The sequence below is a fragment of the Pleurodeles waltl genome, chromosome 12 (assembly GCF_031143425.1).
Source record: "Pleurodeles waltl isolate 20211129_DDA chromosome 12, aPleWal1.hap1.20221129, whole genome shotgun sequence".
Taxonomy (NCBI): domain Eukaryota; kingdom Metazoa; phylum Chordata; class Amphibia; order Caudata; family Salamandridae; genus Pleurodeles; species Pleurodeles waltl.
The window spans coordinates 105478833-105491949 of NC_090451.1; the positions used below are offsets into that span (position 1 = coordinate 105478833).

Below are 13117 nucleotides of genomic sequence, written 5' to 3' on the forward strand. Positions count from 1 at the left end.
AGTGGAGTTAATTCAGCACTCCAGCAGGCCTTCTACTTCGAAGTCTTACTCAAAGAACTGGAAGTCTTTTGAGACGTGATGTTCTGCTCATGATTTTTTGGCACCTACCTGTAGTTTGTCTGCTATTTTGCATTTTCTTCTGAATGGGTTTCAGTTGAATCTCTTTCCACTCTGAAAGCTCATTGCTTTGCGATAAAGGTTTTTAGGGACTTTTCTGTACCTTCGTCGATGTTACAGTCTTTGGTGTCTAGACTGTTCTGATCTTTTGTCAATTGTAAGACCAGTTGAAAAATCCTTTTCTCCAACTCAGAATCTTCCTACTCTTTTATAGGCTTTGCAATTTTATCTCTTTGAGGATCTGGATACTGTAGACATAAAGATTGTTTCCTATAAAGTTATTTTCCTATTTCCTATCACCTTGCTGAGAACAATTGGTGAGCTGGGAGCCTTAAAATGCTGTCCTCTCTTCATTTGAAACTTTGGAAGATGGGGTAACTTTAAGGCCTAGCCTTACCTTTGCTGCAAAGGTTAAGTCTATTTTTGAAAGATCTTAGGAAATAATTCTTCCTTCTTTCATTCCCTCTCCTTCCTCTCCGGAGGAACATTTTCTGAATACACTTGATGTTTAAAGAGCTCTTTTCATTTATGTCACCAGGCCTCTGCAGTTCAGGAAAAACGACTCCTTGTTTGTGACTTTTGGACAGCCTGGAAAAGACAAGAAGGTGACTTTCATGACTCTGAGTAGGTGACTTAAGTTGTCAATTTTTCTGGCTTTGCAAGGCTTTTTAGAATATCTTCCAGTTCAGGGATGGTCTACGAGAGGAATGGCCACCTCCTGGGTTGAATTCCAGTGAGTAACAATCTAGGAAATTCCTAGGGTGGCTACTTGGTCCTCAGAGCATACATTTGTCAAGCAGTAGGGCTTAATAATTTTTCTGTTTTGCATTTGAGTACCAATGTTTTGAAATCTGCATTACCCTTAGTCCATCTTGACTTTGTCACAAACATTACATCCTCCCCACCTTCCCATCAGTCCTTTGGCAAGGGCTTGGCACCCAGGTTGGGTGCATGGGGCTAGCATTTAAGGATCCTCCTGTTCTTTCTTCCTGTTGGAAGGTGACATCACCTTACTTTGTAATGACTGTCACAAGGACGCAATGGACTAAGGCTAATGAAGATTACCAATAAGTAACCAACGCATCACCATTCTTTCTGAATGTGCGTGGCTCATTCCGCAGGACTTGTTCTTTGTATGATTCCTGGATTTTCAGAAGCCCTTTGATGGCAGCACCCCCACACTGAAAATTGTTTCAGCACCACTGTACAAGGGTCAGTTGTCATGCTCATCTGCGGCGTAAATTTGCATTGAAGTAGTCTAACTCCCCAGGCCTTGTCTTTTGCTCAATTTGCCTTTGTGAGTTTTCTCTCAATCACTGTCGACTTCCTTTGATCTTTCTTTCTTCTTTTACTTCACCTTCGCCTTCAGTGTATCTTTCGGCCCTCTTAAGAGACACACCCCCTTGTAGCCACTTCTTTACTTCTGTCACCTAATTATTTTCCTATCCTTTCCCCTGTAACGTTGCCGTTCCTAGCTATAGCATCACTATCCAGAATCTGTTCACCTGAGTTATGTTCCTCTTATCCCCTCGCATCTAATAATCAGCTCTTGGCCTCCCTCCACCTCTCACGAGACATAGTCTGAGGCAGTGTCTCCATCTTGGAGAGACAATCCCTTGCACTTGTGTTGTTCTACTGGCGCTGCCGCCTTCAGCTTTGGTCAGCAGAAGCAAAAGAAGGACTAATGGAAAGTGAACGTATACTGGAGCAACAGAGTGTATGGATTTATAAGAGCTTGATTAAATGAGAAAAAAAGAGTTTAGTTGAGAGAAAAAATGCAACCTGGCCCGTACGGGGATCGAACCCGCGACCTTGGCGTTATTAGCACCATGCTCTAACCAACTGAGCTAACCGGCCATGAGTACTACAGAAATCCTTTTTCCATGAAATGCAGATAGATAGAAGAGTTGGTCTTACTATCGCAATTCCTTCATACTTTTCTCCTTCCGCCCCCTGTCTGGATTACAATAAAAAGAGCTGTGGAGTGCTGCACGCCAGCCTCAGTGCCTCTTCTTTCACTCAATCTCACTGTGTGCTGTGATATCTTTGTAACATCGCTTGTTGCCGGAAAAAAGGGAAAGGATGGATAGTATTTTTATTCTTTTACAACAAAACCCAAAATGCATCGGCTTGCTTGCTCATTACGTTTACAAGGCCAGCTGCTTTTGAGATATTATAATTATAGTGGTTATTCGGCGTTGGAGGTAAGAGAGTTTTTTTTAGGTCTGGCCGTTCCTTCTGCTTCAAATTACTTGAGCTCATGTCAACAAAGTAACAACAAAACATAGCCAACGGTTCGTTGCTCAAGCCTTCCCTACTGCGCCTTCCCATGTCTCTCCTGCCGACCACAGTGCAGGAAATCTGAGTTTGCATTTGCGCGAAGAGACGTACAACACAAGAAGGCGCGCTTTCGTGCGCCGGGCACCACCCGGCCTGTGCATTCCTCACTGTCGTGAGATCAGTTTACTCAGCAGAGCATGACGCTGCAATTGGTTAGTAGGGCAGGCCTGACCAGAATAGTATATTTGGGGTAATGTATTTGATTGCATTTTTAAAACAGTAACAGAACTTAACTGCAATGTTTAAATAGGTCTAGACATATTTAAACATTGTCAATTTAATAGAAGAATTGTGGACAATTCAGAGGGGAGGCACCAATGTTTTTTTCCCCATTGGGTGGATGCGGCATTAAAGAGTTTGAAGACCACTGGTCTAAGTGAACACTAATACACCTGGATGCTCCTGAATTCCTCGCAACAGATGCCAGCAAACCTGGCTGGAGAGCTACTGTGTTGGACTGATCCTGTCGATTCAAGTGGTCTTTCCTAGAGAGTCGGAGGTCATGGAAATAGATGGAGTTGATGGTAATCTTCAAGGCTTTGAAGTTTTCCCATCATCATATGTCTCAAAAAAATGTGCTAGTAAAGACAGAGAATAAGGTAGCTGTCTTTTACATTAACCAACAGTGAAGCATGCATTCAAAATCCCTCAATGCAATAGCAGAACAATTGGGTTATTGGGCAGAGATCAACCTGTTGCACACGTCGGCAGTACACATCAAGGGCACCGACAATGTGATGGCAGACAGCTGGAGGTTTCCAAATTTGCTGGAGTTGACGTTATCCAGGTCGTTGTTTTGAGAGATATGCCGAGAGTTTGTGAAACCCTTTCTGGATCTCTTTTCAAACAAGGACAATGCTCATCTTTGTCGATTCTGATCCAGGCTTCCGGAACAAGGAGCCTAGGTAGTGGACGTATTGGTGATAAAGTGGCTGAGAAGTCTCCTTTATACATTCCCCCACTTTTTATTTATCCAGATGGTTCTCTTCAAGTCTCAGCAGGGGGAGGGAACTTTATTCTTGTGGGCCCTTATTGGCCAGAGATGTCATTGGTTTCCTCTTCTGAACCCCTGGCTCTTCTACCTCCTTGGGTACTGCTCAAGTGTGTCTCTCTCAGAACGTCGTCCCTGACCTTCTTGCTCCAACTCACTCTATCGCTTTGGAGGTTGAGAAGTCTGGACTGCTAGCAAAGGGTCTTTCCTCTTCCTTAGTGGAGTTAATTCAGCACTCCAGCAGGCCTTCTACTTCGAAGTCTTACTCAAAGAACTGGAAGTCTTTTGAGACGTGATGTTCTGCTCATGATCTTTTGGCACCTAGCTGTAGTTTGTCTGCTATTTTGCATTTTCTTCTGAATGGGTTTCACTTGAATCTCTTTCCACTCTGAAAGCTCATTGCTTTGCGATAAAGGTTTTTAGGGACTCTTCTGTACCTTCGTCGATGTTACAGTCTTTGGTGTCTAGACTGTTCTGATCTTTTGTCAATTGTAAGACCAGTTGAAAAATCCCTTTCTCCAACTCAGAATCTTCCTACTCTTTTATAGGCTTTGCAATTTTATCTCTTTGAGGATCTGGATACTGTAGACATAAAGACTGTTTCCTATAAAGTTATTTTCCTATTTCCTATCACCTTCCTGAGAACAATTGGTGAGCTGGGAGCCTTAAAATGCTGTCCTCTCTTCATTTGATACTTTGGAAGATGGGGTAACTTTAAGGCCTAGCCTTACCTTTGCTGCAAAGGTTAAGTCTATTTTTGATAGATCTTAGGAAATAATTCTTCCTTCTTTCATTCCCTCTCCTTCCTCTCCGGAGGAACATTTTCTGAATACACTTGATGTTTAAAGAGCTCTTTTCATTTATGTCACCAGGCCTCTGCAGTTCAGGAAAACAGACTCCTTGTTTGTGACTTTTGGACAGCCTGGAAAAGACAAGAAGGTGACTTTTATGACTCTGAGTAGGTGGATTAAGTTGTCAATTTTTCTGGCTTTGCAAGGCTTTTTAGAATATCTTCCAGTTCAGGGATGGTCTACGAGAGGAATGGCCACCTCCTGGGTTGAATTCCAGTGAGTAACAATCTAGGAAATTCCTAGGGTGGCTACTTGGTCCTCAGATCATACATTTGTCAAGCATTAGGGCTTAATAATTTTTCTGTTTTGCATTTGAGTACCAATGTTTTGAACTCTGCATTACCCTTAGTCCATCTTGTCTTTGTCACAAACATTACATCCTGCCCACCTTCCCATCAGTCCTTTGGCAAGGGCTTGGCACCCAGGTTGGGTGCATGGGGCTAGCATTTAAGGATCCTCCTGTTCTTTCTTCCTGTTGGAAGGTCACATCACCTTACTTTGTAATGACTGTCACAAGGACGCAATGGACTAAGGCTAATGAAGATTACCAATAAGTAACCAACGCATCACCACTCTTTCTGAATGTGCGTGGCTCATTCCGCAGGACTAGTTCTTTGTATGATTCCTGGATTTTCAGAAGCCCTTTGATGGCAGCACCCCCACACTGAAAATTGTTTCAGCACCACTGTACAAGGGTCAGTTGTCATGCTCATCTGCGGCGTAAATTTGCATTGAAGTAGTCTAACTCCCCAGGCCTTGTCTTTTGCTCAATTTGCCTTTGTGAGTTTTCTCTCAATCACTGTCGACTTCCTTTGATCTTTCTTTCTTCTTTCACTTCACCTTTGCCTTCAGTGTATCTTTCGGCCCTCTTGAGAGACACACCCCCTTGTAGCCACTTCTATACTTCTGTCACCTAATTATTTTCCTATCCTTTCCACTGTAACGTTGCTGATCCTAGCTATAGCATCACTATCCAGAATCTGTTCACCTGAGTTATGTTCCTCTTATCCCCACGCATCTAATAATCAGCTCTTGGTCTCCCTCCACCTCTCACGAGACATAGTCTGAGGCAGTGTCTCCATCTTGGAGAGACAATCCCTTGCACTAGTGTTGTTCTACTGGCGCTGCGGCTTGAGCTTTGGTCAGCAGTGGCAAAAGGAGGACTAATGGAAAGTGAACGTATACTGGAGCAACAGAGTGTATGGATTTATAAGAGCTTGATTAAATGAGAAAAAAAGAGTTTAGTTGAGAGAAAAAATGCAACCTGGCCCGTACGGGGATCGAACCCGCGACCTTGGCGTTATTAGCACCATGCTCTAACCAACTGAGCTAACCGGCCATGAGTACTACAGAAATCCTTTTTCCATGAAATGCAGATAGATAGAAGAGTTGGTCTTACTATCGCAATTCCTTCATACTTTTCTCCTTCCGCCCCCTGTCTGGATTACAATAAAAAGAGCTGTGGAGTGCTGCACGCCAGCCTCAGTGCCTCTTCTTTCACTCAATCTCACTGTGTGCTGTGATATCTTTGTAACATCGCTTGTTGCCGGAAAAAAGGGAAAGGATGGATAGTATTTTTATTCTTTTACAACAAAACCCAAAATGCATCGGCTTGCTTGCTCATTACGTTTACAAGGCCAGCTGCTTTTGAGATATTATAATTATAGTGGTTATTCGGCGTTGGAGGTAAGAGAGTTTTTTTTAGGTCTGGCCGTTCCTTCTGCTTCAAATTACTTGAGCTCATGTCAACAAAGTAACAACAAAACATAGCCAACGGTTCGTTGCTCAAGCCTTCCCTACTGCGCCTTCCCATGTCTCTCCTGCCGACCACAGTGCAGGAAATCTGAGTTTGCATTTGCGCGAAGAGACGTACAACACAAGAAGGCGCGCTTTCGTGCGCCGGGCACCACCCGGCCTGTGCATTCCTCACTGTCGTTAGATCAGTTTACTCAGCAGAGCATGACGCTGCAATTGGTTAGTAGGGCAGGCCTGACCAGAATAGTATATTTGGGGTAATGTATTTGATTGCATTTTTAAAACAGTAACAGAACTTAACTGCAATGTTTAAATAGGTCTAGACATATTTAAACATTGTCAATTTAATAGAAGAATTGTGGACAATTCAGAGGGGAGGCACCAATGTTTTTTTCCCCATTGGGTGGATGCGGCATTAAAGAGTTTGAAGACCACTGGTCTAAGTGAACACTAATACACCTGGATGCTCCTGAATTCCTCGCAACAGATGCCAGCAAACCTGGCTGGAGAGCTACTGTGTTGGACTGATCCTGTCGATTCAAGTGGTCTTTCCTAGAGAGTCGGAGGTCATGGAAATAGATGGAGTTGATGGTAATCTTCAAGGCTTTGAAGTTTTCCCATCATCATATGTCTCAAAAAAATGTGCTAGTAAAGACAGAGAATAAGGTAGCTGTCTTTTACATTAACCAACAGTGAAGCATGCATTCAAAATCCCTCAATGCAATAGCAGACCAATTGGGTTATTGGGCAGAGATCAACCTGTTGCACACGTCGGCAGTACACATCAAGGGCACCGACAATGTGATGGCAGACAGCTGGAGGTTTCCAAATTTGCTGGAGTTGACGTTATCCAGGTCGTTGTTTTGAGAGATATGCCGAGAGTTTGTGAAACCCTTTCTGGATCTCTTTTCAAACAAGGACAATGCTCATCTTTGTCGATTCTGATCCAGGCTTCCGGAACAAGGAGCCTAGGTAGTGGACGTATTGGTGATAAAGTGGCTGAGAAGTCTCCTTTATACATTCCCCCACTTTTTATTGATCCAGATGGTTCTCTTCAAGTCTCAGCAGGGGGGAGGGAACTTTATTCTTGTGGGCCCTTATTGGCCAGAGATGTCATTGGTTTCCTCTTCTGAACCCCTGGCTCTTCTACCTCCTTGGGTACTGCTCAAGTGTGTCTCTCTCAGAACGTCGTCCCTGACCTTCTTGCTCCAACTCACTCTATCGCTTTGGAGGTTGAGAAGTCTGGACTGCTAGCAAAGGGTCTTTCCTCTTCCTTAGTGGAGTTAATTCAGCACTCCAGCAGGCCTTCTACTTCGAAGTCTTACTCAAAGAACTGGAAGTCTTTTGAGACGTGATGTTCTGCTCATGATCTTTTGGCACCTAGCTGTAGTTTGTCTGCTATTTTGCATTTTCTTCTGAATGGGTTTCACTTGAATCTCTTTCCACTCTGAAAGCTCATTGCTTTGCGATAAAGGTTTTTAGGGACTCTTCTGTACCTTCGTCGATGTTACAGTCTTTGGTGTCTAGACTGTTCTGATCTTTTGTCAATTGTAAGACCAGTTGAAAAATCCCTTTCTCCAACTCAGAATCTTCCTACTCTTTTATAGGCTTTGCAATTTTATCTCTTTGAGGATCTGGATACTGTAGACATAAGGATTGTTTCCTATAAAGTTATTTTCCTATTTCCTATCACCTTCCTGAGAACAATTGGTGAGCTGGGAGCCTTAAAATGCTGTCCTCTCTTCATTTGATACTTTGGAAGATGGGGTAACTTTAAGGCCTAGCCTTACCTTTGCTGCAAAGGTTAAGTCTATTTTTGATAGATCTTAGGAAATAATTCTTCCTTCTTTCATTCCCTCTCCTTCCTCTCCGGAGGAACATTTTCTGAATACACTTGATGTTTAAAGAGCTCTTTTCATTTATGTCACCAGGCCTCTGCAGTTCAGGAAAACCGACTCCTTGTTTGTGACTTTTGGACAGCCTGGAAAAGACAAGAAGGTGACTTTTATGACTCTGAGTAGGTGGATTAAGTTGTCAATTTTTCTGGCTTTGCAAGGCTTTTTAGAATATCTTCCAGTTCAGGGATGGTCTACGAGAGGAATGGCCACCTCCTGGGTTGAATTCCAGTGAGTAACAATCTAGGAAATTCCTAGGGTGGCTACTTGGTCCTCAGATCATACATTTGTCAAGCATTAGGGCTTAATAATTTTTCTGTTTTGCATTTGAGTACCAATGTTTTGAACTCTGCATTACCCTTAGTCCATCTTGTCTTTGTCACAAACATTACATCCTGCCCACCTTCCCATCAGTCCTTTGGCAAGGGCTTGGCACCCAGGTTGGGTGCATGGGGCTAGCATTTAAGGATCCTCCTGTTCTTTCTTCCTGTTGGAAGGTCACATCACCTTACTTTGTAATGACTGTCACAAGGACGCAATGGACTAAGGCTAATGAAGATTACCAATAAGTAACCAACGCATCACCACTCTTTCTGAATGTGCGTGGCTCATTCCGCAGGACTAGTTCTTTGTATGATTCCTGGATTTTCAGAAGCCCTTTGATGGCAGCACCCCCACACTGAAAATTGTTTCAGCACCACTGTACAAGGGTCAGTTGTCATGCTCATATGCGGCGTAAATTTGCATTGAAGTAGTCTAACTCCCCAGGCCTTGTCTTTTGCTCAATTTGCCTTTGTGAGTTTTCTCTCAATCACTGTCGACTTCCTTTGATCTTTCTTTCTTCTTTCACTTCACCTTTGCCTTCAGTGTATCTTTCGGCCCTCTTGAGAGACACACCCCCTTTATAGCCACTTCTATACTTCTGTCACCTAATTATTTTCCTATCCTTTCCCCTGTAACGTTGCTGATCCTAGCTATAGCATCACTATCCAGAATCTGTTCACCTGAGTTATGTTCCTCTTATCCCCACGCATCTAATAATCAGCTCTTGGTCTCCCTCCACCTCTCACGAGACATAGTCTGAGGCAGTGTCTCCATCTTGGAGAGACAATCCCTTGTACTTGTGTTGTTCTACTGGCGCTGCCGGCTTGAGCTTTGGTCAGTAGTGGCAAAAGAAGGACTAATGGAAAGTGAACGTATACTGGAGCAACAGAGTGCATGGATTTATAAGAGCTTGATTAAATGAGAAAAAAAGAGTTTAGTTGAGGGAAAAAATGCAACATGGCCTGTACGGGGATCGAACCCGCTACCTTGGCGTTATTAGCACCACGCTCTAACCAACTGAGCTAACTGGCCATGAGTACTACAGATATCCTTTTTCCATGAAATGCAGATAGGTAGAAGAGTTGGTCTTACTATCACAATTCCTTCATACTTTTCTCCTTCCGCCCCCTGTCTGGATTACAATAACAAGAGCTGTGGAGTGCTGCACGCCAGCCTCAGTGCCTCTTCTTTCACTCAATCAAACTGTGTGCTGTGATATCTTTGTAACATCGCTTGTTGCCGGAAAAAAAGGAAAGGATGGATAGTATTTTTATTCTTTTACAACAAAACCCAAAACGCATCGGCTTGCTTGGTCATTAAGTTTACAAGGCCAGCTGCTTTTGAGATATTATAATTATAGTGGTCATTCGGCGTTGGAGGTAAGAGATTTTTTTTTAGGCCTGGCCGTTCCTTCTGCTTCAAATTACTTGAGCTCATGTCAACAAAGTAACAACAAAACATAGCCAACGGTTCGCTGCTCAAGCCTTCCCTACTGCACCTTCCCATGTCTCTCCTGCCGGCCACAGTGCAGGAAATCTGAGTTTGCATTTGCGCGAAGAGACGTACAACACAAGAAGGCGCGCTTTCGTGCGCCGGGCACCACCCGGCCTGTGCATTCCTCACTGTCGTGAGATCAGTTTACTCAGCAGAGCATGACGCTGCAATTGGTTAGTAGGGCAGGCCTGACCAGAATAGTATATTTGGGGTCATGTATTTGATTGCATTTTTAAAACAGTAACAGAACTTAACTGCAATGTTTAAATAGGTCTAGACATATTTAAACAGTGTCAATTTAATGGAAGAATTGTGGACAATTCAGAGGGGAGGCACCAATGTTTTTTTTCCCATTGGGTGGATGCGGCATTAAAGAGTTTGAAGACCACTGGTCTAAGTGGACACTAATACACCTGGATGCTCCTGAATTCCTCGCAACAGATGCCAGCAAACCTGGCTGGAGAGCTACTGTGTTGGACTGATCCTGTCGATTCAAGTGGTCTTTCCTAGAGAGTCGGAGGTCATGGAAATAGATGGAGTTGATGGTAATCTTCAGGGCTTTGAAGTTTTCCCATCATCATCTGTCTCAAAAAAATGTGCTAGTAAAGACAGAGAATAAGGTAGCTGTCTTTTACATTAACTAACAGTGAAGCATGCATTCAAAATCCCTCAATGCAATAGCAGAACAATTGGGTTATTGGGCAGAGATCAACCTGTTGCACACGTCGGCAGTACACATCAAGGGCACCGACAATGTGATGGCAGACAGCTGGAGGTTTCCAAATTTGCTGGAGTTGACGTTATCCAGGTCGTTGTTTTGAGAGATATGCCGAGAGTTTGTGAAACCCTTTCTGGATCTCTTTTCAAACAAGGACAATGCTCATCTTTGTCGATTCTGATCCAGGCTTCCGGAACAAGGAGCCTAGGTAGTGGACGTATTGGTGATAAAGTGGCTGAGAAGTCTCCTTTATACATTCCCCCACTTTTTATTGATCCAGATGGTTCTCTTCAAGTCTCAGCAGGGGCGAGTGAACTTTATTCTTGTGGGCCCTTATTGGCCAGAGATGTCATGGTTTCCTCTTCTGAACCCTGGCTCTTCTACCTCATTGGGTACTGCTCAAGTGTGTCTCTCTCAGAACGTCGTCCCTGACCTTCTTGCTCCAACTCACTCTATCGCTTTGGAGGTTGAGAAGTCTGGACTGCTAGCAAAGGGTCTTCCCTCTTACTTAGTGGAGTTAATTCAGCACTCCAGCAGGCCTTCTACTTCGAAGTCTTACTCAAAGAACTGGAAGTCTTTTGAGACGTGATGTTCTGCTCATGATCTTTTGGCACCTACCTGTAGTTTGTCTGCTATTTTGCATTTTCTTCTGAATGGGTTTCACTTGAATCTCGTTCCACTCTGAAAGCTCATTGCTTTGCGATAAAGGTTTTTAGGGACTTTTCTGTACCTTCGAAGATGTTACAATCTTTGGTGTCTAGACTGTTCTGATCTTTTGTCAATTGTAAGACCAGTTGAAAAATCCCTTTTCTCCAACTCAGAATCTTCCTACTCTTTTATAGGCTTTGCAATTTTATCTCTTTGAGGATCTGGATACTGTAGACATAAAGATTGTTTCCTATAAAGTTATTTTCCTATTTCCTATCACCTTGCTGAGAACAATTGGGGAGCTGGGAGCCTTAAAATGCTGCCCTCTCTTCATTTGATACTTTGGAAGATGGGGTAACTTTAAGGCCTAGCCTTACCTTTGCTGCAAAGGTTAAGTCTATTTTTGATAGATCTTAGGAAATAATTCTTCCTTCTTTCATTCCCTCTCCTTCCTCTCCGGAGGAACATTTGCTTAGTACACTTGATGTTTAAAGAGCTCTTTTCATTTATGTCACCAGGCCTCTGCAGTTCAGGAAAACCGACTCCTTGTTTGTGACTTTTGGACAGCCTGGAAAAGACAAGAAGGTGACTTTTATGACTCTGAGTAGGTGGATTAAGTTGTCAATTTTTCAGGCTTTGCAAGGCTTTTTAGAATATCTTCCAGTTCAGGGATGGTCTACGAGAGGAATGGCCACCTCCTGGGTTGAATTCCAGTGAGTAACAATCTAGGAAATTCCTAGGGTGGCTACTTGGTCCTCAGAGCATACATTTGTCAAGCATTATGGCTTAATAATTTTTCTGTTTTGCATTTGAGTACCAATGTTTTGAACTCTGCATTACCCTTAGTCCATCTTGTCTTTGTCACAAACATTACATCCTGCCCACCTTCACATCAGTCCTTTGGCAAGGGCTTGGCACCCAGGTTGGGTGCATGGGGCTAGCATTTAAGGATCTTCCTGTTCTTTCTTCCTGTTGGAAGGTGACATCACCTTACTTTGTAATGACTGTCACAAGGACGCAATGGACTAAGGCTAATGAAGATTACCAATAAGTAACCAACGCATCACCACTCTTTCTGAATGTGCGTGGCTCATTCCGCAGGACTTGTTCTTTGTATAATTCCTGTATTTTCAGAAGCCCTTTGATGGCAGCACCCCCACACTGAAAATTGTTTCAGCACCACTGTACAAGGGTCAGTTGTCATGCTCATCTGCGGCGTAAATTTGCATTGAAGTAGTCTAACTCCCCAGGCCTTGTCTTTTGCTCAATTTGCCTTTGTGAGTTTTCTCTCAATCACTGTCTACTTCCTTTGATCTTTCTTTCTTCTTTCACTTCACCTTCGCCTTCAGTGTATCTTTCGGCCCTCTTAAGAGACACACCCCCTTGTAGCCACTTCTATACTTCTGTCACCTAATTATTTTCCTATCCTTTGCCCTGTAACGTTTCTGATCCTAGCTATAGCATCACTATCCAGAATCTGTTCACCTGAGTTATGTTCCTCTTATCCCCACGCATCTAATAATCAGCTCTTGGTCTCCCTCCACCTCTCACGAGACGTAGTCTGAGGCAGTGTTTCCATCTTGGAGAGACAATCCCTTGCACTTGTGTTGTTCTACTGGCGCTGCCGGCTTGAGCTTTGGTCAGCAGTGGCAAAAGAAGGACTAATGGAAAGTGAACGTATACTGGAGCAACAGAGTGTATAGATTTATAAGAGCTTGATTAAATGATAAAAAAAGAGTTTAGTTAAGAGAAAAAATGCAACCTGGCCCGTACGGGGATCGAACTCGCAACCTTGGCGTTATTAGCACCACCCTCTAACCAACTGAGCTAACCAGCCATGAGTACTAAATATATCCTTTTTCCATGTAATACAGATAGATAGAAGAGTTGGTCTCACTATCGCAATTCCTTCATACTTTTCTCCTTCCGCCCCCTGTCTGGATTACAATAACAAGAGCTGTGGAGTGCTGCACGCCAGCCTCAG

The 13117-nt window shown here is 43.4% G+C and overlaps 3 non-coding genes across 3 annotated transcripts; all 3 read right to left on the reverse strand.

The window, feature by feature from the left end:
- Window positions 1–1900: 1900 nt before the first annotated feature.
- Window positions 1901–1974, reverse strand: TRNAI-AAU (transfer RNA isoleucine (anticodon AAU)). The gene has a single exon. It is a non-coding gene; the product is annotated as a tRNA-Ile (tRNA).
- Window positions 1975–5564: 3590 nt separating this feature from the next.
- Window positions 5565–5638, reverse strand: TRNAI-AAU (transfer RNA isoleucine (anticodon AAU)). The gene has a single exon. It is a non-coding gene; the product is annotated as a tRNA-Ile (tRNA).
- Window positions 5639–9231: 3593 nt separating this feature from the next.
- On the reverse strand, window positions 9232–9305 carry TRNAI-AAU (transfer RNA isoleucine (anticodon AAU)). The gene has a single exon. It is a non-coding gene; the product is annotated as a tRNA-Ile (tRNA).
- Window positions 9306–13117: the final 3812 nt, after the last annotated feature.